The 25,347-nt window shown below is 44.4% G+C and overlaps 1 pseudogene; it reads right to left on the bottom strand.

Annotated features, from left to right (window-relative positions):
• LOC112076890 (slit homolog 1 protein-like) overlaps positions 1-20,160 on the bottom strand; it is a 27,444-nt pseudogene extending 7,284 nt beyond the window's left edge.
• Positions 20,161-25,347: the final 5,187 nt, after the last annotated feature.

Raw genomic sequence — 25,347 nt, 5'->3', positions numbered from 1 at the left:
CTCCTTGTCCTTAATCCATATAGTCTCCTTTTTCCTTACAATATAGGTCCTTCCTTATTTATACCCCTCTATGTCCATATTCATATAATGCCTCTTTCCTTACTCAATATAGTCTCTTTTCCCTTATCATATAGTCCCTCTGTTCCTTATCAATTTCTTCTTTTCCCTTACCATATAGTCTCTTTTTCCTTAGGGTCAATATGTCTCTTTCTTATCATATGTCCGTCTTGTCCTTATCATGATATCGTCCTTATATATAGTCCTTGTCTTATCAATATAGTCTCTTTTCCTTAATCATATAGCTTTCTTATTTTATCCCTTTTCCTTACATATGTCTCTTTTCATCATATAGTCCCTCGTTTCTTCTAGCTTTTCCATCATATAGTCCCTCTTTCCTTATCTACTTCTATCACAAGTCTCTGTTATAGCGCTTTCTTATCATATCCTTCCTTCTATGTCTCTTCACATCATATGTCTCTTGTCCTTACATAATCCCTATATATGTCGCTTGCCCTAGTCGCTTGTCCTTATCATATAGTCTCATTTCCTAACATTTAGTTCTCTTTCCTTATCATAATAGTCGCTTGCCCTTATCAGTAATAGTTCTCACTTGTCCTTTATCACATATAGTCCTTCGCTTATCAGTCTTCCTTCATCAATAGCCTTCCCTCTATAAGTCTCTCTTATCATATGATCTCTTTTCTTATCATATAGTCTCTTCGCTTATCATTAGGTCTCTTTTTCTGATCCATAGCCTTTCCTTAATCATATAGGTCCCTCTTCTTACTTATCATTATAGTCTCTTTTCCTTACTATATAGGTCTCTTTCCTATCATAAAATTAGTCCTGCCTATCTTACCTTCTTATATTCTTTTCAATACTAGTCTCTTTCTATATAGTGTCCCTTAATACCCTGTATCATATAGTCTCTTTTCCCTTATCATATAGTCTCTTTGTCCACTTATCATATGTATCTTGCCTATTAGTCTTCCCTTATCATATAGTCCCCTTTTTCCTTAATCAAATAGTTCTCTTTACCTTATCATATCTCTGTCCTTCATTTCTTGTCCTTATCATATGTCTCTTGTTCCTTATCCATATAGTCTCTTTGTCTTATCATATAGTCGTCTTCTGCTCTTATAATATCTATCACTGTTCCTGTCCTTATCATATAGTCTCTTTTCCTTATCATATAGTCTGTCTTGTCCTTATCATATAGTCGCTGCCTTCTTAAGTCTCTTGTCTATATAGTTCTTTCTTCCTTATCATATATGGTCTCTTGTCCTATCCTATAGTCTCTTTCCGACATATCCTTTTTCGTTATCATATAGCTCTTGTCCTTATCAATATAGTCTCTTTCCGTATCACTATAGTCTTTTCTTGTCCTTATCATAGTTGTCGCTTGTCCTTATCATCTGTTCTTGCTTAGTCCGCCTTAATCAATATAGTCTCTTGCTTTGTCCTATAGTCTGTCCCATCAATAGTCCTATTGTCTTATCATAGTCCCTACCTGGTCCTTAATCATAATAGTCTCTTGTCCTTGAATCCAATATAGTCCTCTTTTCCCTTACTCAATATTAGTCCTCTTGTTCCTTATCATATATAGTCCGCGCTTGTCCCTTATCATATGTTCTTGTCTTATCATATTAGTCTCTTTTTCCCTTAATCATATAGTCTTCTTGTCCCTTATCATATAGTGCTTGTTCCCCTTATCATATAGTCTCTTTTCCTAATCATATAGTCTTCTTGTCCTTATCACTATAGTCCTCTTGTCCCCCTTATCATATAGTCCCTCCTCTGGTCTTTTCATAATCAGTCCGCTTGTCCTTATCATATAGTCCTCTTGTTCTTTATCAATATATAGTCTCTTGCCTTTCATTAGTCTCTTGGGTCTTTATCATATAGTCCCCTCCTTGTCCCTTATCATTATAGTCTATATTGGTCCTTTTATCAATAGTCCTATTGTCCTTATCTTTGTTCCACAATCCAGGACATGTAATCACCCTAATAAAACGGCACACACATCACATACACCTCTGTTAAACACCTCAGAGGAAACACAAATACAACACACCGAGGAAAAAACCCACAGAGGGGAAAACTACACACATTCACACACACAGCACACACACCACATCACACAACACAACACACAACCAAACACACACACACACACACACACAACACACACAACAGATATAGATTACGGCCAACAGGACACACAGAGTGCCATACACAAACAGAGGAAACCCAACGTGTGTAACACACAACACACACATTCTGACCCTGTTGTGTGTTAGCCCAGGTATCGACCAAGCGGAAGGATAAAGGTTATCCTGCTGGTATAAATGGAGACAACAAAGCCACTGGCTGGTGGAAGCCTTCCATGAGGGGACATGTTCCGAGTCCAGCTACGAACCCTGGGTAGTCCAGCCTGGACCACTATCTACAGGTATACAACCACTATCATACAGGTACAACACACCCTATCTACAGGTACACACCACTATCTAAGGAACACAGCCCTATCTACAGCGTACACACACTATCTACCAGGTTATTCTCTCAACAACAACAACGGAAGAAAGAGACTATATGATAAGGAAAAGAGACTATATGATAAGGAAAAGAGACTATATGATAAGGAAAAGAGACTATATGATAAGGACGTGGTGCTGGTGATGTTAAACACTTCTCCAATCATTGTTGAGATCTTATATTCTGCGAAGTGCAAGACGAGACCTAGGCCAATGTTATATCATCAACCAATCACATTTGTCAAATCCTGTCGGGCTAAATTCCAGATAAACTTGGAGAGGACAGTTAACTACTTACAAAAGGTGTGCGTTTAATGAAGAGCTACAGAAGTATGAAAATAACCGTATTAGACTGAAAGATATGAYGTCATTCATTTCATCAAACGTGTGAGGCTCTCCATGCTCATTAGTTTCTCATTCAACATCTGTGCTGCTACTTCACTGAAACCTGTTGAAAAGCCTCCCTTCCTAACTCTTCCCCGAGACCAACCAGAAATATTCCCAGATTTGCATTCAAAAAGTGGCCTCTCTCTTATCACCAACACTTGCACGAGGCAAAAGAGTAGGCTTACSTGAGCTTCAGTTAGCTCGCTCAGTGCAGCAGGAGGGAGATGTGTGTGTGTGGGGGAGGGGGGGGAGTATTAATGTCTAGGCTACACTGTCCCGCAAAATCATCCCGTTGTCCTGCATTTGGGTATTTTAAATGTGGTCACCCTAGTGTGTGTGTGCATGATTACCTGCAGTGTGATGTTGGCCTGAGGCCAGTTCTTCAGGTCAGACAGCTGTAGGTAAGAATCTCTATTCACGAAGTTCACACTGACCAGCTTCTCACAACGCACACCCTCGAACCCCGGCAGACACTGGCACAGCGCAGTACCGCCTCTGTCCACACASGGGGCGCTYTTRTGACAGCGAGCCCGCTCACAGGGAGATGGAGGAGGAGGGGGCACCTCACACAACTCACCACTAGGGGGCGGAAGAGGGGAGAATTACTACTCATCACAACATAGTAAGGACTAAGATCTTGCCCTAACGCCTGAGCAAACATGCAGACATCTTGAGTCCTGAGGGGTGTTCCACAAGGGAAATAGTCTGCAAACATTAGCTAACACATTCCATTTGTTCTGTGTTCCAGTCTGAGTAGTTTGTTGTGCACGTGTTTGTTCCAGTCTGAGAAGGTAGTGTGCTGTGCACGTGTGTGTTCCAGTCTGAGAAGGTAGTGTGCTGTGCACGTGTGTGTTCCAGTCTGAGAAGGCAGTGTGCTGTGCACGTGTGTGTTCCAGTCTGAGAAGGCAGTGTGCTGTGCACGTGTGTGTTCCAGTCTGAGAAGGTAGTGTGCTGTGAACGTGTGTGTTTCTATTTCATGTAGTAAGAATAGAAATCATTTGCACTTAAAAAGCCGCTAAAAAGCCACAGTAATCCATACAAAAATGTGCTAATGTAACATTTAGGAATGTTCATTCAAATTGTTCAACTGAAGTTGTTAACATGTTGGCCCTCGAACTGAACCCTTAATGAACCCACCTCTTATGTACGACAGCACTGAGACAAGGAGAGACCCACTTAGTATGACACATCTAGGGCACTATTAGTTTCCACATGTACACCTGTGTGTGTGTGTGTGTGTGTGTCTTACCTGTACCCCTGAGGGCAGGTGCAGGTGTATCCATCTACCTGGTCCACACACACCGCTCCATTCTGACAGTCCTGATCCTCACACTCATCATAGTTCACACTGCAGTCAGCCCCCACGAAGCCTGGGGCACACACACACCTGGACACACACACGTAGAACATGAACATGTGTACCAGTGTGTGTGTGTGCGTCTGTGTGTGTGTCTGTGTGTAGTCACCTGGGGCCTGTAGTGGTGCTGCTGCAGGTAGAGTGTTGCTGACAGGGGTTTCTACCAGGAGAACACACATCCTCCTCTTCCTCACACAACAACCCTGAGAGAGAGAGAGAGAGAGAGAGAGAGAGAGAGAGAGAGAGAGAAGGAGCAAGAGAGAGAGAGAAAGAGTAAGGAGGAGCAAGAAATAGAGATATTTAGTTTTAAAGGATTATCAATTCAAAAAATGATATTTTTTGAAAGTAATGTATCTACTCATCTATATATTATGTGTCACAGTTGTTTTGCCTATATAATGTCCTGAGAGAATGGCTATAGAATGTCCTGAGAGAATGTCTATAGAATGTCCCAAGAATGTCCTGAGAGAATGTCCTGAGAGAATGTCTATAGAATGTCCTGAGAATGTCTATAAAATGTCCTGAGAATGTCTATAGAATGTCCTGAGAGAATGTCTATAGAATGTCCTGAGAGAATGTCTATAGAATGTTCCTGAGAATGTCTATATAGGAATGTCCTGAGAAGATCTATGAAGATGTCCTGAGAAATGTCTATGAAAATGTCCCGAGAATGTCTATGAAATGTCCTGAGAATTGTCTATAGAATGTCCTGAGAATGTCTATAAATGTCCTGAAGAATGTCTATAGAATGTCCTGAGAGAAATGTCCTGAGATTCTATAGAAATGTCCTGAGAATGTCTATAGAATGTCCTGAGAGAATGTCTATAGAAATGTCCTGAGAGAATGTCTATGAAATGTCTGAGAATGTCTATGAATGTCCTGAGAATGTCTATAGAATGTCTGAGAGAATGTCTATAGAATGTCCTGAGAATGTCTATAGAATGTCCTGAGAGAATGTCTATAGAATGTCCTGAGAGAATGTCCTATAGAATGTCCTGAGAGAATGTCTATAGAATGTCCTGAGAGAATGTCTATAGAAGTCGCCTGAGAGAATTCTATAGGAATTCCTGAGTAGAATTCTAAATATGATAGTGTCCTGAGAATGTCTAATAGAATGTCCTGATAGAAATGTTCTATAAAGATGGTCCTTGAGAGGAATGTCTATAGAAATGTGATCCTGAGAGATTATGTCCTTATAGAATGTCCTGAGAGAATGTCCTATAGAATGTCACTGAGAGATGTCTATAGAATGTCCTGAGAGAATGTCTATAGAATGTCCTGAGAGAATATCTATGAATGTCCTGAGATATGTTAATAGAATGTCCTGGAGAGAATGTCTATAGAATGTCCTGAGAGAATGTCTATTAGTAAGGTCCTAGGAGAGAATGTCTATAGAATGTCCTGAGAGAATGTCCTCTATAAAATGTCCTGAGAATGTCTATAGAATGTCCTGAGAGGATATTGAAGAATGTCCTATATGAGAATGAGATGTCCTGAGAATGTCTATAGAAATGTCTGCTGAGAATGGTGCTATAAAATGTCCTGAGAATGTCTATATAATGTCCTGAGAATGTCTATAGAATGTCCTGAGAGAAGTGTCTATAGAATAGTGGTCCTGAGAATGTCTAGGTAGAAATGTGCCTGAGATTGTCGTATAGAATGTCCTGAGAATTGTCTTAGTAGAATGTCCTGAGAGAATCGTCAGGTTGTCTATAGAATGATCCTGAGAGAATGTCTATAGAATGTCCTCAGAGAATGTCTATAGAATGTCCGTGAGAGAATGTTCTATAGATGTCCTGAGAGAGAGGTGTCCTAGTAGAATGTCCTATATAATGTCTAAAGAGTGTCTATAAATGTCTGTGACCTGAGAATGTCAAAGAATGTCCTGAGAATGTCTATAGAATGTCCTGAGAATGTTCCATAGAATGTCCTGAGAGGAATGGTCTATAGGAATGTCTGAGAGAATGTCTATAGAATGTCCTGAGAGAATGTCTATAGAATGTCTGAGAATGTTCCTGAGAATGTCTATAGAATGTCCTGAGTAATGGTCTATTAGAATGTCTGAGAAATGGTCTATAGATGTCTAGGGAGAATGTCTTTAGAATGTCTAAGAAAGAATGTCTTTTAGTAATGTCTAGAGAGAATAGTCTTTAGAATGTCTTAGCAGAGAATGTCTTTAGAATGTCTAGAGAGAATGCTAGAGATATGCTTTAGAGAGAATGTCTAGAGATAATTGCCTAGAGAGAATGTCTAGAGGGAATGTCTATAGAATCTCTATGGAATGTCTATATATCATACCAAATGTATAAAGGGGAGGACAAGAAGCGGTTGTAAGTTTGCCTACTCCGTCCACACACAGGTTGTCACATTCTACACATCCGTGGTCCTCACAGTCATACTACATCCAACCTCACAGATACGATCATGCGAAACCCACCAGGCATAAAACTAGAGAGGGGAAAGACTGGTCAGTGTGTGTTTATGTGTGTGTATGTGTGTGTGTGTGTGTGTTTATGTATGTGTGTGTTGTTGCAGGGCCGCAACTTTGGTTTAGAACATAATTATAGAAAACTATAATTATCCAGTCAGATAAACCATTCTAACAGCCTAACACGACCACTCGGAGGCTCCGCATGGTTCTAATGCAATTTACACGAATGTTCTCACCGTCCGTAGCGAAAGTTGCGCCCCTGTGGTGTGTGTGTGTATATGTGTATAGTGTGGCCCAGTGTGTGTTTGTATATGTTGTGTGTGTGTGTGTGTATATATGTGCTACCTGAATCTCCTTGTCTGTTCGTCACTGATGCAGGTTCCTCTCATTTGTGCATGGGTTACTGGCACACACACATCCACTGGAGTCTCACAGTATTTACCCTGTAAAACACACACACACACACACACACACACACACACACACACACACACACACACACACACAACACACACACACACCAACCACACACACACACACACACACACACACACATCACTTTCATTATATCTGTGTATTATATACATTAGGGTATTCTCTACTATAATAATAGATTTTATTACTATTTTCAATAGGGTATTCCTCTACTATAATAATACATTTGAATACTATTTTCAATAGTGTATTCTCTACTATAATAATACATGTTATTTACTATTTTCAATAGGGTATTCTCTACTATAATAATACATTTTAGAGGATTTTAGAGTGAACATAAAAATCACTCCATCCAATCATATCCTGTTATATTGGGTACAGGTTTTATCTCACTGTGTATAACTGGATTAGTTGAATAGATCAGTGTCCTGCTAATGATTGGGACAGTGGTGGGTTCTTACCGTGAAGCCGGGGTGCACACACACATGTGTAGAGTTCTACAGGGTCAGACTGGACACACACCGTGGTTCTGACAGGGCCCAGACACACATGGACTACACTTAGCCTGGACAGACGTCTCCACTGGACCTGGGGATGGAGAGAAGAACAGTTGGAATTTGACTGGGCTCCCTAACTAGCTGGCTCGCATCTTTCTGGGTCCCTACTAGTGACTCGATCTTTCTGGGGTCCCTACTAGCTGGCTCCATCTTTCTGGGGTCGGCCTACTAGTGGCTCCATCTTTCTGGGGTCCCTACTAGCTGACGATATCTTTCTGGGTCCTCTAGTGCTGGCTCCATCTTTCTGGGTCCCTACTAGCTGGCCCATCTTTCTGGGTCCCTACTAGCTGGCCCATCTTTCTGGGTCCCTACTAGCTGCTCCATCTTTCTGGGGTCCCTACTAGCTGGCCCATCTTTCTGGGTCCCTACTAGCTGGCTCCATCTTTCTGGGGTCCCTACTAGCTGACGCCATCTTCTGGGGTCCTACTGAGCTGACCCATCTTTCTGGGGTCCTACTAGCTGGCTCCATCTTTCGGGGCTCCTACTAGCTGGCCCATCTTTCTGGGGTCCCTACTAGCTGCTCCATCTTTCTGGGGTCCCTACTAGCTGGCTCCATCTTTCTGGGTCCCTACTAGCTGGCCCCATCTTTCTGGGGTCCTACTAGCTGGCTCCATCTTTCTGGGCCCTACTAGCTGGCCCCATCTTTCTGGGTCGCCACTAGCTGCTCCTATCTTTCTGGGTCCCTACTAGCTGGCTCCATTTCTGGGTCCCTACTAGCTGGCTCCATCTTTCTGGGGTCCCTACTAGCTGGCTCCATCTTTCTGGGGTCCCTACTAGCTGGCTCCATCTTTCTGGGTCCCTACTAGCTGGCTCCATCTTTCTGGGGTCCCTACTAGCTGGCTCCATCTTTCTGGGGTCCCTACTAGCTGGCCCCATCTTTCTGGGTCCCTACTAGCTGGCTCCATCTTTCTGGGGTCCCTACTAGCTGGCTCCATCTTTCTGGGGTCCCTACTAGCTGGCTCCATCTTTCTGGGGTCCCCCTATCCCCTTTAGCTGGCCCATCTTTTCTGGGGTCCTACTAGTGCTCCATCTTTCTGGGGTCCCTACTAGCTGGTCCATCTTTCTGGGTCTACTTAGCTGCTCCATCTTTCTGGGTCCCTACTAGCTGACGCATCTTTCTGGGTCCCTACTAGCTGACGCATCTTTCTGGGGTCCCTACTAGCTGGCTCATCTTTCTGGGGTCCCTACTAGCTGCCATCTTTCTGGGGTCCCTACTAGCTGAGCACATCTTCTGGGGTCCCTACTAGCTGGCTCCATCTTTCTGGGGTCCCTACTAGCTGGCCATCTTTCTGGGTCCCTACTAGCTGTGACGCCATCTTTCTGGGTCCCTACTAGCTGGCTCCATCTTTCTGGGGTCCCTACTAGCTGACGCCAATCTTTCTGGGGTCCCTACTAGCTGACGCCATTTTTCTGGGGTCCCCCTACTACGCTGGCTCCATCTTTCTGGGTCCCTACTAGCTGACGCATCTTTCTGGGTCCCTACTAGCTGAGCCATCATATCTGTGTGCCTACTAGCTGACCCATCTTTCTGGGTCCCTACTAGCTGACGCCAATCTTTCTGGGTCCTCTACTAGCTGACGACATCTTTCTGGGGTCCTACTAGCTGACGCCATCTTTCTGGGGTCCCTACTAGCTGACTGCCATCTTCTGGGGTCCCTACTAGCTGACGCATCATCTTCTGGGGTCCCTACTAGCTGAGCTCATCTTTCTGGGGTCCCTACTAGCTGACGCCATCTTTCGTGGGTCCCTACTAGCTGACCCATCTTTCTGGGGTCCCTACTAGCTGACGATATCTTTCTGGGGTCCCTACTAGCTGACGCATCTTTCTGGGTCCCTACTAGCTGACGCATTTTCTGGGTCCTACTAGCTGACGCCATCTTCGTGGTCCTACTAGCTGACGACATCTTTCTGGGGTCCCTACTAGCTGACCCATCTTTCTGGGTCGCCTACTAGCTGACGCCATTCTTTCTGGGGTCCCTACTAGCTGACGACATCTTTCTGGGGTCCCTACTAGCTGATGACGCATCTTTCTGGGGTCCCTACTAGCTGACGACATCTTTCTGGGGTCCCTACTAGCTGACGCCATCTTTCTGGGGTCCCTACTAGCTGACCATCTTTCTGGGTCCCTACTAGCTGACGCCATCATTCCTGGGTCCCCTACTAGCTGACGCCATCTTTCTGGGGTCCCTACTAGCTGACGCATCTTTCTGGGGTCCCTACTAGCTGACGCATCTTTCTGGGTGTCACCTACTAGCTGGTACCATATCTTTCTGGGGTCTCCTACTAGCTGAGCCGCCATCTATTTCTGGGGTCCCTACATAGTGGCCCCAATCTTTCTGGGGTCCTACTAAGCTGGCCCCATCTTTCTGGGGTCCCTACTAGCTGGCCCCATCTTTCTGGGGTCCCTACTAGCTGGCTCCATCTTTCTGGGGTCCCTACTAGCTGGCCCCATCTTTCTGGGGTCCAATGAAAATAAGAAGAGATTACCTTTCACTCCTTTTCTATTGACTCTCATCATTGGATTTTCTTTCCATTCCTCCCCCTGTACCTTTCTATTTCCTCATCCCTTCTATCGCCATCTTCTATCCCTTCTTTTACACTCCTTTAATCCATCTCTCTCTCTCCCGTCTCTCCCTCTTCACCTTACAAAAGCCAGTCCCTCCCTCCCTCCTCTCCTACTCTTACCCAGACATTCAAACTTGGTCTCAGGTGTGGTGAGCAGCAGTTTTCCCTCCATGCCCATTGGTCCGGCACAGCGGGCGATGCCAGGCTCCTTGTACCCACTCTTCACCCAGTCAGACAGCCAGCGCAGATGACAGTCACAGTACAGGGGGTTGGCACCGATTGCCCTGGGGGTTAGAGGTTAACGATCCGGGTGGAAGGGTTAAGGTCAGTCGCTCAATGAATCAATCAGACTGACAGCCAATTAAGATGAAAGTCAGGTCGACAAGTACAGGCATGCTTTGAATGTGGTGTAATACTTCCAACTACCACAAGAGGGGGTCATCTTGCCTCAGAGCAGTCTCAAATACAGTTAAAGCTGCACTATGTAACTTTTTGGGCAATCTAATTGAAAGCAAGTCTAAGAACCAGGAAATATAAAAGCAATTTCTGCATAGTGCACCTTTAAGTTCCATCACTTTAACATGAGAGACTGAATAGGAAGGGAATCAGAGCATTTCTGTTGAACGTTGTCATAGGATAGCAACCTGTTCTGGGGGCAGTTCCTCCACATACAACACTATAATTAACCTCTGTAAGGATCTYRATCAAAAAAACGAAATGTTTCTATTCAGTGATGTTGAATGTATGGGAACCTCTGTACCAGCGCATGTTACAGRACATCAATGGAAATAGATGTGGTAGTAGGTGAGGTAGAGTATTACATTAATAACCCAGGCAACCTGCTGTATCCCCTGTTCCTCTCTTTACTCTCAATACAAGGTCAACAGACATGGACCTCTGTAGTGACACGATCTCTCCCTCCCTCCCTTTCATCAATCCTTCACTCCGACCCTTTTAGCGTGTCCCAGACAGGTCACGCTTCATTGAACACACCACTGAAGAGACACACACACACACACACACACACACACACACACACACACACTCCCTCAGTCATGCGTGTCTTTATTGCCAATCCAATACCATGCCCTCTGACTGGGAAAGCACTTGACTCTGACACAGATAGGAGAGGGTGCAGGCGGTCACTGCTAAGCGTGCTGAGTGGGATAATGCGTAAACACACGGGACAAACACACACAGGAAACACACACTCACAGGTGAGACAGGGAGGCCACATCACTGAAGATCCCCTCCAGTAGTTCAGAGATGTCGTTACCATGAAGAGATCTGGGACAGAGAAACACAAAACATGTATTGATTAAGGCTGTTGTGTGTGTGAGAGAGCGGGGGGGGGGGGGGGGGGTGTCGCCCTTACAGTAGTCTGAGAGAGCGTAGTCCAGCCAGGGCCAGGGTGGGATGCAGCGTAGAGAGTTGTAACTCAGGATGCTGGACACAAGAACACAGTCAGGAGAAGACACACAGAGACACTTATTACATGGAACATTCTACAGTTCTAATATGACATTCTATGACAGTACACTAGTCTAGATACAGTGTGAGGGTGATGAACATTCTACAGTTCTAATTACATTCTATGACAGTACACTAGTCTAGATACAGTGTGAGGATGATGAACATTCTACAGTTCTAATATACATTCTATGACAGTACATCAGTCTAGATACAGTGTGAGGACGATGAACATTCTACAGTCTAATATAACATTCTATGACAGTACACTAGTCTAGATACAGTGTGAGATGAACATCTACAGTTCTAATATAACATTCTATGACAGTACACTAGTCTAGATCACGTGTGAGGATGATACAGTGTGAGGAGTGTGAGGAAGAAGTTTATTCAAAGAATACATGTATTCTCCTTTTTTTTTCTTCTTCAGATCATTTTCATTTGAATAATATCATGTGTGTGTGTGTGTGAGAGAGAGAGAGACTCACAGGGTGGTGAGCTGGCTCATATTGGAGAAAGGAGGAAGTCAGACAGGGAGCTGATTCTGTTGTTACTCAGATCTCTGGAACAGCAAGGGTTAAAAAATCTACTATAACAGAATGACTTTGTTAAAAACAATCACGACTTAAACAGAATTACTTTATATTATCTACAGGTATCCAGTTAGATCCACATAGTGCCTTTTGGAAAGTATTCAGACCCCTTGACTTTTTCCACATTTTGTTACGTTAAAGACGTATTCTAAATTGGTTATATATATTATGTAGATTCCTCAGCAATCTACCACAATACCTGTGATGACAAAATAAAATGGTTTAAAAATAACTAAATAATTGAATTATTTAAAAATATATATTTTTAATGGCTGCAGGGGCAATATTGAGTAGCTTGGATGAAAAGTGTGCCCAGAGTAAACTGCCTTCTCCTCAGTCCCAGTTGCTAATATATGCAATATTATTAGTCTATTTGGATAGAAAACACTCTGAAGTTTCTAAAACTGTTTGAATGATGTCTGTGAGTATAACAGAACTCATATGGCAGGCAAAACCTGAGAAAAAATCCAAACAGGAAGTGGGAATTCTGAGGTTGGTCGATTTTCAACCAAGACCCTATTGAATACACAGTGGGATATGGATGAGTTTGCACTTCCTACGGCTTCCACTAGATGTCAACAGTCTGTAGAACCTTGTCTGATGCCTCTACTGTGAAGTGTGGCCGAAGGAGACAGGAATTAGTCAGGTCTATCATGACCTGACCATGCGCATTCACATGAGAGGGAGTTCTGTTCCATCGCACATCTGAAGTCAATGTAATTCTCCGGTTGGAACGTTACCTACGATTTATGTTAAAAACATTCTAAAGATTGATTCAATACATCGTTTGACATGTTTCTAATGACTGTTACGGAACTTTTTACATTTCGTCTGCTTTTAGTGAATGCGCTTCCTGACTTTCCTGAATTTATTTACCAAACACGCTAAAAATAGCTATTTGGACATAAATGATGGACATTACCGAACAAAACGGAAATTTCTTGTGATTTATAATGCTTTTTATGAGTTTTGTTGACTGCACAATTTGGGGGTAACTGTCTGGCTTCTTTTGTGGCTGAACGCTGTTCTCAGATGATTGAATTGTGCTTTTGCCGTAAAGCTTTTGAAATCTGACACAGCGTTGCATTAAGAACAAGTGTATCTTTAATTCTATGTAACATGTATATTTCATTAAAGTTTATGACGTGTATTTATGTTATTTGACGTGGCTCTCTGCAATTTCTCGGATATTTTGGAGGCATTTCTGAACATGGCGCCAATGTAAACTGAGGTTTTGGGTATAAATATGAACTTTATCGAAAAAACATATATGTATTGTGTAACATGAAGTCCTATGAGTGTCATCTGATGAAGATCATCAAAGGTTAGTGATAATTTTATCTCTATTTCTGCTTTTTGTGACTCCTGTCTTTGGCTGGAAAAATGACTGTGTTTGTCTGTGATTTTAGCGGTGACCTACATAATCGTTTGTGTGCTTTCGCTGTAAAGCCTATTTGAAAATCGGACACTTTGGTGGGATTAACAACAAGATTACCTTTAAAATGGTATAAGATACATGTATGTTTGAGATTTTAATTATGAGATTTCTGTTGTTTGAATTTGGCCCGCCTGCACTTTCACTGGCTGTTGTCATATCATCCTGTTAACGGGATTGCAGCCATAAGAAGTTTTAAAACGTATTTACATAAGTATTCCGACCCTTTGCTATGAGATCAAATTGAGCTCAGCTGCATCCTTTTCACTGATCATCCTTGAGATGTTTCTACAACTTGAAGTGAGTTCACATGTGGTAAATTCAATTGATTGGACATGAATTTATGGGAAAGGCATACACCTGTCTATATAAGGTCCCACAGTTGACAGTGCATGTCAGAGCAAAAACCAAGCTATGAGGTTGAAGGAATTGTCCGTAGAGCTCCGAGACAGGATTGTGTCGAGGCACAGATCTGGGGGAGAGTACCAAAAAATGTCTGCAGCATTGAAGGTCCCCAAGAACACAGTGGCCTCCATCATTCTTAAATGGAAGAAGTTTGGAACCACCAAGACTCTTCCTAGAGCTGGCCACCTGGCCAAACTGAGCAATCGGGGGAGAAGGGCCTTGGTCTGGGAGGTGACCAAGAACCCAATGGTCACTCTGACAGAGCTCCAGAGTTCTTCTGTGGAGATGGGAGAATCTTCCAGAAGGACAACCATCTCTGCAGTAACATGAGAAACAAGATTCTTTGGTCTGATGAAACCAAGATTGAACTCTTTGGCCTGAATGCCAAGCATCACGTCTGGAGGGAACCTGGCACCATCCCTACGGTGAAGCATTGTGGTGGCAGCATCATGTTGTGGGGATGTTTTTCAGCAGCAGGGACTGACTAGTCAGGATCGAGGGAAAGGTGTACGGAGCCAAGTACAGAGATATCTTTGATGAAAACCTGCTCCAGAGCGCTCAGGACCTCAGACTGGGGCGATAGTTAACCTTCCAACAAGATAATGACCCTAAGAACACAACCAAGACAACGCAGGAGTGGCTTCGGGAAAAGTCTCTGAATGTCCTTGAGTGGCCCAGCCAGAGCCCGGACTTGAACCCGATCAAACATCTCTGGAGAGACCTGAAAATAGCTGTGCAGCAACGCTCCCCATCCAACCTGACAGAGCTTGAGAGGATCTGCAGAGAGGAATGGGAGAAACTCCCCAAATACATACCCCAAAAGACTGGAGGCTGTAATCACTGCCAAAGGTGTTTCAACAAAGTACTCTGAATACTTATGGACATTTGATATTCTGTTTTTTGCTTTGTCATTTTGGGGGTATTGTGTCTAGATTGATGAAAAAATATTTAATCCATTTTAAAATAAGGCTGTAACATAACAAAATGTGGAAAAAGTCAAGGGGTCTGAATACCTTCAGAGTGCACTGTAGTCTGTGTCCCAATTAAATGGCACCCTATTCCCTTTATAGGGCACTACTTTTGACCAGAGCCTGGGCCATTGTCAAAAGTAGTGCACTACATAGGGAATGGGCTGAGATGTAGCCATACTGTTAATGCAGTTTAATACCCATCAGACACACAGCAACAACCCCTCCTCCTACACACTTCATATCCCATCTCAACAGAATAAAGGCTTTTTGTGTCAAATGGAGGTGTTAAGTGAATGACCATTAACCCACACTAGTCTATCAGAGGGAGCTATGAGCTGGTGGATCGTGGATTGGATAATGCTGTTGTTGACTGGAGTGGAGTCAAGTGCAGAGCAGGCTCCATATCGCCACCTGGTGGTCATGGTTACAGATTGGACTGTAGAGAAACCACTAGAACAGTCCTGGCCCTAGACAGCTACATTGTGTACATGTTTTTGTTCCAGCACAGCTCTAAAACAACCGGTTAAGCTAATGAAGGTCTGTTGTGGTGGGTTGTAACAGAAACCTGTACACTCTGTAGGGACCAGGACCAGGACCATGGTTGGTGACCACTAAGGCACAGTACACTGTTGTACAGTACAGTATCGGTGAGAGGATCAGTAATGAGGAACTAAGCCCAGGCACACCACTGACCATGCAGTAACAGACACAGTAACAGACAGTAATGGTTAACTCACACCAGACACCCTAACAGACACCCTAACATACAGTAATGGTTCACTCACAACAGACACACTAGCAGACACACTAACAGACACACTAACAGACACACTAACAGACACACATGGTTAACTCACACCAGCTGCAGGTGTTTGAAGGTGGACAGTTCTCTGGGCACCATGCTGAACTGGTTCCCATCCAGATAGCTGAGAGGAGGAGGGGGAGACTGTGGTTAAACAAAGTAACTAAGTTATACCAGCTATTAGTCAGTAAGCCTTGTCCTAGCCAGAACAGACTATAGGGTTATACCTACCTATTAGTCAGTAAGCCTTGTCCTAGCCAGAACAGACTATAGGGTTATACCTACCTATTAGTCAGTAAGCCTTGTCCTAGCCAGAACAGAATATAGGGTTATACCAGCTATTCGTCAGTAAGCCTTGTCCTAGTCCAGAACAGACTATAGGGTTATACCTACCTATTAGTCAGTAAGCCTTGTCCTAGCCAGAACAGACTATAGGGTTATACCTACCTATTAGTCAGTAAGCCTTGTCCTAGCCAGAACAGAATATAGGGTTATACCTACCTATTAGTCAGTAAGCCTTGTCCTAGCCAGAACAGACTATAGGGTTATACCTACCTATTAGTCAGTAAGCCTTGCCTAGCCAGAACAGACTATAGGGTTATACCTACCTATTAGTCAGTAAGCCTTGTCCTAGCCAGAACAGAATATAGGGTTATACCTACCTATTAGTCAGTAAGCCTTGTCCTAGCCAGAACAGATATAGGGTTATACCTACTATTAGTCAGTAAGCCTTGTCCTAGCCAGAACAGACTATAGGTTATACCTACCTATTAGTCAGTAAGCCTTGTCCTAGCCAGAACAGACTATAGGGTTATACCTACCTATTAGTCAGTAAGCCTTGTCCTAGCCAGAACAGCTATAGGGTTATACCTACCTATTAGTCAGTAAGCCTTGTCCTAGCCAGAACAGCCTATAGGGTTATACCTACCTATTAGTCAGTAAGCCTTGTCCTAGCCAGAACAGACTATAGGGTTATACCTACCTATTAGTCAGTAAGCCTTGTCCTAGTCAGAACAGACTATAGGGTTATACTACCTATTAGTCAGTAGCCTTGTCCTAGCCAGAACAGACTATAGGGTTATACCTACTTTAGTCAGTAAGCCTTGTCCTAGCCAGAACAGACTATAGGGTTATACCTACCTATTAGTCAGTAAGCCTTGTCCTAGCCAGAACAGACATAGGGTTATACCTACCTATTAGTCAGTAAGCCTTGTCCTAGCCAGAACAGACTATAGGTTATACCTACCTATTAGTCAGTAAGCCTTGTCCTAGCCAGAACAGACTATAGGGTTATACCTACCTTTAGTCAGTAAGCCTTGTCCTAGCAAAACAGACTATAGGGTTATACCTACCTATTAGTCAGTAAGCCTTGTCCTAGCCAGAACAGACTATAGGGTATACCTACCTATTAGTCAGTAAGCCTTGTCCTACCAGAACAGCCTATAGGGTTATACCTACCTATTAGTCAGTAAGCCTTGTCCTAGCCAGAACAGACTATAGGGTTATACCTACCTATTAGTCAGTAAGCCTTGTCCTAGTCAAAACAGACTATAGGGTTATACCTACCTATTAGTCAGTAAGCCTTGTCCTAGCAGAACAGACTATAGGGTTATACCTACCTATTAGTCAGTAAGCCTTGTCCTAGCCAGAACAGCCTATAGGGTTATACCTACCTATTAGTCAGTAAGCCTTGTCCTAGCCAGAACAGCCTATAGGGTTATACCTACCTATTACACAGGTAATACGTTATATAACTAAGTGCTAACTGGTGAACTGAGCATGTAAGAAAAGTGTGCTGCAAATCTCTAAGCCCTAACCCCTAGCACCCTTCCTTTGTCTCTTGCCCCCTTACCCTGACCCCTGACCCCTAGAACCCCAGTCTGTGACTTACAGTTCATGACGTTGCGGGGCAACCCCTTGGCAGGGCCTGGAGGTGTTTGTTACTACAGCGGACCACCGTCTCTGTACAGGTACACTCACTGGGACACTGAGGACGAGCTGCACAGCTACTCTCCTCCAATCTGCACCTGGGAGAGACGGGAGACTAGTTGAAACATTTACAGACTGAATACACTTATATCACGTTCGTTCAAATATGTTTATTGAACACACACAAGGATGGTGTATAGGTATAAAAGACAAGTATGCAATTCTTATTTAAACATAAAAGAGCAGACAGAAACAACAAGACCCAGAGTTTTGGTACAAAACAAATATTACAGAACACGACATACAGAACAAGGACAGGTAGAAAGAAAGAGGGTAGATGTCCCCCCCCCCATCCCCCCAACTGCTCAGGTGGCGGGCAAGCACATGCTGCCCAAAGGTAGATTAAAATATTACAATTGAGTTAAAATGTTCAAATTCACAGAACCGACTGGTCCAAGTAAGAGAGGAAAGGCTGACAGATTTTATCAAACTTATATCACTTCGATCAATTATAAAATCTCTATGTGTCCTTGTGAGATGTGTGTGTCTGCGTGAGTCCGTGTGTGTGTGTGTTGTACCGTCGTGCACGCGGAAGTCTGGTCCTGCTACGTCCTGTAGGGGATCTCTCTGAGGAAGGAGGGGCTCTGGCAGCGAGGGTTCCCCGTTACGATTCGTCTAGAACGAAGCCACGCCCCCAACCACGCCAGACGACAGTCACAGTTAAACGGGTTGGCCAACAGGTTCCTGAGGGAGAGAGCGGGAGGGAGGAAGAGAGGAGAGAAGATAGAGAGGTGGGGGGAGGAGAGAGATGGTGGGAGAGAGAAGGTGGGGGAGAGAGAGGGTGGGGGGGAGAGAGGAGGTGGGGAGAGGAGTGGGGGGGGGAGAGGTGGGGGGAGAGAGAGAGGTGGTGGGAAGAGAGGAGGAGAGGGGGGGAGATGGGGGAGGGGGAGAAGAGAGTGAGAGAGAGAAAGAGAGAGTCAGTCAGTCTATAACAGAGTTCTAAAACTCTTCCAAGGGTCGAAGGCCCCAGGCATTATGGTGTGGAGCTGGTTGTCATAGAGAGACAACAGGCGGACGTTGGTCAGACCAGTGAAGCTGCCGTTATGGATACAGCTGATACGGTTGTTCCTCAACATCCTACAACACACAGATCGACACAGAGACACTGTAGTCTATGCTGAAGACAGCATTTTATATTGATGACGACAAATATCCTTCAAGACCTTTGGGTTGACCAGTTTCATTATTGCAATAATTAAATGTATATTAAATAAAGATGATCGTTTGAAGAAATGACAAAGTCTCTCTCAGTGTGAATTTCCCTGACAAATAGCAATACGGCACATCGGGGGTGAAGAGGACTGGCGGCCAGAAGAGGACTGGCCACCCCTCAGAGCCTGGTTCCTCTATAGGTTTCTTCCAAGGTTCCTGCCTTTCCAGGGAGTTTTTCCAAGCCACCGTGTGATTGATTGATGATAATAATGAACATGATGCTGATAATAATGATGATGATGATGATAATAATGAGAAAGGTGCTAACTCACAGCATGCGGAGGCCGCCCATGCCCCTGAACATGGTCCCTCTGACAGAGTCCAGGTGATTGGCTGTCAGATGGAGCTCCACAACAGACCCCGCCCCCTCAAACACTCCGTCCTCGATCTCTGAGATCTTGTTGTTGCTAAGGTTACTGAAAAACACAGATTATGCTTGTTACAAACAGCAAACAAATGGTCAACTGAATTATCCAATAACATACAAGACAAGTGGACTTTTATGGTTACTAATGCATAGATATGAATTCCTTTTAGATATTGGTTTGAAATATTATGCCTTGTTACACCTCATCAGCAGTTACAGTATGTTTATTAATTATATTATTATTATTATTTTTATGAATAAATGTGATGAATTAATACAAAAAAAATCAACAATGGTGGTTAACTTAACACTTCAGAAGTAAATTGAGAGAGCGTACATTTRCTTGAGCTGAGAGAGGGTCTTGAAGACGCCGGTGGCTTCCAGCACTGAGATGTCATTGTTGTTGAGACGCCTGAGACAGGAGGAGAAAACCGTCAGAGAACAGACAGAAAGCAGCAATAGACAACATTATACTGTGTGTGTCCTTACAGCTCGGTGGTAGAGGCAGGTAGATGTTGGGGGAAGTTGGTGAGACGAAGGTTAGAGCAGTCCACTACGTTAGCTTCACAGCGACACTTAGCAGGACACACCGGCTTACTGTTACACTCATTATTCAGACGGGTGTCTTCTGTACCTGGACACATTCAACACACATAGAACACTGTATTATTACATAGAACACACCGTATTATCACATAGAACACACCGTATTATCACATAGAACACACCGTATTATTACATAGAACACACTGTATTATCCGTATATTCCATAGAACACACCGCATTATCACATAGAACACACACGCATTAATCACATAGAACACACCTGTATTATCACATAGAAACACCCGTAAACACATAGAAACACACCGTATTATAATACACACCCGATTATACATAGAACACACAGTATTATCACATAGAACACACCGATTATCACATAGACACGAATAACACACGTATTATCACATAGAACACACCGTATTATTACATAGAAACACTGTATTATCACATAGAACACACCGTATTATCACATAGAAACACCCATTATCACATAGAACACACCGTATTATCATATAGAACACACCGTATTATCACATAGAACACACCGTATTATCACATAGAAAGCACTTATTACAATAGAACACACCGTATTATACAGAACACACCGTATTATCACATAGAACACACCGTATTATTACATAGAACACACTGTATTATCATATAGAACACACCGCATTATCACATAGAACACAACCGTATTATCACATATAAACACTGTATAAACTAGAACACCCGTATTATACATAGAACACACCTTATTATAATAGAACACACGATTATCACATGAAACACCGTTTACACATAGAACACACCGTATTAATCACCAATAGACACACACTGTTATTATTAATAGAACAATTGCGTCCTCTGAAACACAACCCAACCAAGCCGCAATGCTTTTTGACACAACGCACATCCAACCCGGAAGCCAGCCGCACCAATGTGTCGAGGAAACACCGTACACCTAGCGACCTGGTCAGCGTGCACTGCAGCCGGCCGCCACAGGAGTCGCTAGTGCGCGATGAGACAAGCATATCCCTGCCGGCCAAACCCTCCCTAACCCGGACGACGCTGGGCCAATTGTGCGTCGCCCAATGAGCTTCCCGTCGGGCCGGCTGCGGCGAGCCTGGACTCGAACCTAGAATCTCTGGTGGCACAGCTAGCACGCGATGCAGTGCCTTAGACCACTGGCCACCCGGAGGCCCCATCACTGACATTTTCAACCTCTCCTTTCTGAGTCTGTAATACCAACATGTTTTAAGCAGACACCATAGTGCCTGTGCCCAAGAACACTAAGGTAACCTGCCTAAATGACGTTCGCCCATAGCACTCATGTCGGTAGCCATGAAGTGTTTGAAAGGCTGTCATGACTCACATAACACCATCATCCCAGAAACCCTAGACCCACTCCAATTTGCATACCGCCCAAACAGATCCACAGATGACACAATCTCAGTCCACACTCCAACTGTCTTTTCACCTGGATAAGGAACACCATTGTGAGAATGCTGTTCATTTTAGTGCCCACGAAGCTCATCACTAAACTCAGGACCCTGGGACTGAACACCTCCCTCTGCAACTGGATCATGGACTTCCTGACGGGCCGCCCCCAGGTGGTAAGGGTAGGTAACAAGACATCCGCCACGCTGACCCTCAACACAGGGGCCCCTCAGGGGTGCGTGCTCAGTCCCCTCCTGTACTCCCTGTTCACTCATGACTGCACGGCCAGGCACGACTCCAACACCATCYTTAAGTTTACCGATGACACAACAGTGGTAGGACTGATCACCGACAATGACGAGACCGCCTATAGGGAGGAAGTCAGAGACCTGGCAGTGTGGTGCCAGGACAACAACCTCTCCCTCAATGTGATCAAGACAAAGGAGATGATTGTGGACTACAGGAAAAAGAGGACCGAGCTCACACCCATTCTCATCGATGGGGCTGTAGTGGAGCAGGTTGAGGGCTTCAAGTTCCTTGGTGTCCACATCACCAACAAACTAACATGGTCCAAACACACCAAGACAGTCGTGAAGAGGGCACAACAAAACCTATTCCCCTTCAGGAGACTGAAAAGATTTGGCATGGGTCCTCAGATCCTCAAAAGGTTCTACAGCTGCACCATCGAAAGCATCCTGACTGGTTGCATCACTGCCTGGTATGCCAACTGCTCAGCCTCCGACCGCAAGGCACTACAGAAGGTAGTGCGAATAGCCCAGTACATCACTGGGGCTAAGCTGCCTGCCATCCAGGACCTCTATAACAAGCGGTGTCAGAGGAAGACCCTAAAAATTGTCAAAGACTCCAGCCACCCTAGTCATAGAGTGTTCTCACTGCTACCGCACGGTAAGCGGTACCGGAGCACCAAATCTAGATCCAAGAGGCTTCTAAACAGCTTCTACCCCCAAGCCATAAGACTCCTGAACATCTAAACAAATGGCTACCCAGACTATTTGCATTGCCCTGACCCCCACCCCCTACCCCCTCTTTTACACTGCTGCTAGTCTCTGTTGTTATCATCTATGCATAGTCACTTTAATTACTCTACCTACATGTACATATTACCTCAACTAACCGGTGCCCCCYCACATTGACTCTGTACCGGTACCCCCCTGTATACAGTCTCGCTATTGTTATTTTACTGCTGCTCTTTAATGACTTGTTACTTTAATTTCTTATCCGTATTTTTGTTCAACTACATTGTTGGTTAGGTGCTCGTAAGTAAGCATTTCACTGTAAGGTCTACTACACCTGTTGTATTCGGCGCATGTGACTAGTAAAATTTGATTTGATCACGTAGAACACACTGTATTATCAAATAGAACATACTGTCTTTACATATACTGTACAACACACATAGAATTAGGGTTGCAAATGTCCGGTAACTTTCACAATTTCCAAGTGAAATGGTTACTGGAATTAGGAGGAATCAGGAGGGAATCAGGAGGAATCAGGAGGAGGAATCAGGAGGGAATCTGGAGGGAATCAGGGAGGGAATCAGGAGGAAGGGAATTCTGGGGGAATCAGGAGGAATCAGGAGGAATCAGGAGGAATCAGGAGGGGGAATCTGGAGAATCAGGAGGGGGAATCTGGAGGAACAGGAGGGATCAAGGAGGGGAATCAGGAGGAGGGAATCGCGAGGAGGGAATCAGGAGGGAATCAGAGGAGGGAATCTGCGAGGGAATCAGGGAGGAGGGAATCAGGAGGAATCTGAGGAGGGGATAGGAGGAGGGAATCAGAGGAGGGAAATCAGGAGGGAATCTGGAGGAATCAGAAGGAAACCTGGGAATTGGGGAAAGTTCCGGAACTTTGCACCCTAACATAGAACAGGGTGTAGTATTTCCAGGTACTGTTTAGCGTCCAAAATGCGACACAACACAAGGTCACAGTTCATTTGACATGTTTCTATACGTCACACATGGTCCAATGTGCAGGACAGATGTACAGTATAATGATACTGACAGTATGTATATACAGAAGTACATATACGATAGTAGAACTAACACACACGTACCTGGATGTGTCTGCTCCTTATCTACCATGGAAACAGAAAACAAGTTAAGTTGATTGACAGTTTAAGGGGAGTGGCAGCAGCATATAGAATATTCATAATCACTGTAGAATGCTGTAAGCTGTGTGAATTTCGTCAAATGTTGGTTTTCCTACTCTAGATAGTATATCTATATCTCTGATGAAGAGAAAGCAGTAAGCCCTCCTGGCCCTGTAATCGTCTATGTTTAACATAATCTATGTGAATGCCTTATAACCTGTCATACCTGCTACAGCTCTCTAAAGCACACAGATCAAGGACGCGTTACTGGTTTCACTTAGAGCTGGTTTTGGCAGGGATTGAACGCTAGCAATAACCTGGCAGATAACGCTGGCAGATAACGTGGCAGATAACGCTAGAGATAACGCTGGCGATAACGCTGGCAATAACGCTAGCAGATAACGCTGCAGAATAACGCTGGCAGCAAAACGCTAGCAGATAACGCTAGCAGATAACGCTGGCAGATAACGCGGGCAGATAACGCTGCAGATAACGCTGGCAGATAACGCTGGCAGATAACGCTGGCAGATAACGCTGGCAGATAACGCTGGCAAATGAAGTGAAAGAAGTGCTGTGACGGGCATAAGTGAACAAAGTACGCAGATGTAGCTAAGACACAACAAAAACACTGCACACACACCACACACACACAGTCAGATGACCACGACAGGACAGACAGACATTACACACCACCCAGCAGCAGCGGAACTCCTTGCTCTTGATCGGCCCCCGATGCGTTTGGTTGGCCAGTCTGCGTGGGCTGGCACAGCGGGGCACCGCTGTCTCTATGGGTTGACCTCGGTAGTCTGACCAGCCATTTCAGGTTACAGTCACACAAACCAATGGGTTCTGAGCCAGGTGACTAGGGGAGAGGGGTCACGAGGCAGGTTTTAAAAGAATATGAGGGCCCCACCCCACGCCACAACACTTCTGTGTTGGTTTCTACCTGGTATTAATTGATTCCAGTCACTCTCCCCATAACACTCCTGGTTTTGTCTTTCTACCTGTATGTTTAATTGATTCCAGGTCCTGACTCCCAAACCTCCTGGTTCCTTGTTCTACTACCTGCGTAGTTACATGTACCTGTCCTCAGGTCCTGGTGACTCCCATTCACACCTCCTCTGTTGCGTTTTGTTGCCTATCCTCGGCAGTTAATGATTCCAGGTCCTGGACTCCCCAACACTCCTTGTTTTGTTTCTACCTGGGTAGGTGTAAATTTGATCCAGGTCCTGACTCACCCAAACACTCCTGGTTTTGTTTCTGCTATACCTGCTAGTTAATTGACTGCCAGTTCCCTGGACCTCCCCAAACATCTCCCCCTGTCTCTTTCTGTTTTCATACCTGGCTAGTTATGAGTCCCAGAGTCCTGCACTCCCCCAAACACTCACTTCTGCTCTCTGTTCGTGCTTTATACCCCCTCGTAGCTTAACTTGATTCCAGGTCCAGGACTTCCTCCCCAACACTCCTGGTTTTTTTATTACCTGGCTGAATGGCTTACATTATAACGACAGTCCTGGACTCCCCAAAACACTTCCCTGGTCTGTGTGTTTCATCTACCTTGCGCGCAGCCACAGGGTACATTGCACTTACGCGAAGGGTCCCGCGTGAAGAGTGTAAAACTCACGTACCGTCGTTGTCTGGTTTCTCTCTCTAACTTTGTAACGAATACTTGACACGTCACAACTCGACCCTGTGTCTCTCACAAAGGGTACCTCGT

This window comes from Salvelinus sp. IW2-2015, unplaced genomic scaffold (assembly GCF_002910315.2).
Source record: "Salvelinus sp. IW2-2015 unplaced genomic scaffold, ASM291031v2 Un_scaffold4109, whole genome shotgun sequence".
NCBI lineage: Eukaryota > Metazoa > Chordata > Actinopteri > Salmoniformes > Salmonidae > Salvelinus > Salvelinus sp. IW2-2015.
This window is presented reverse-complemented; position numbering and strand designations above follow the sequence as displayed.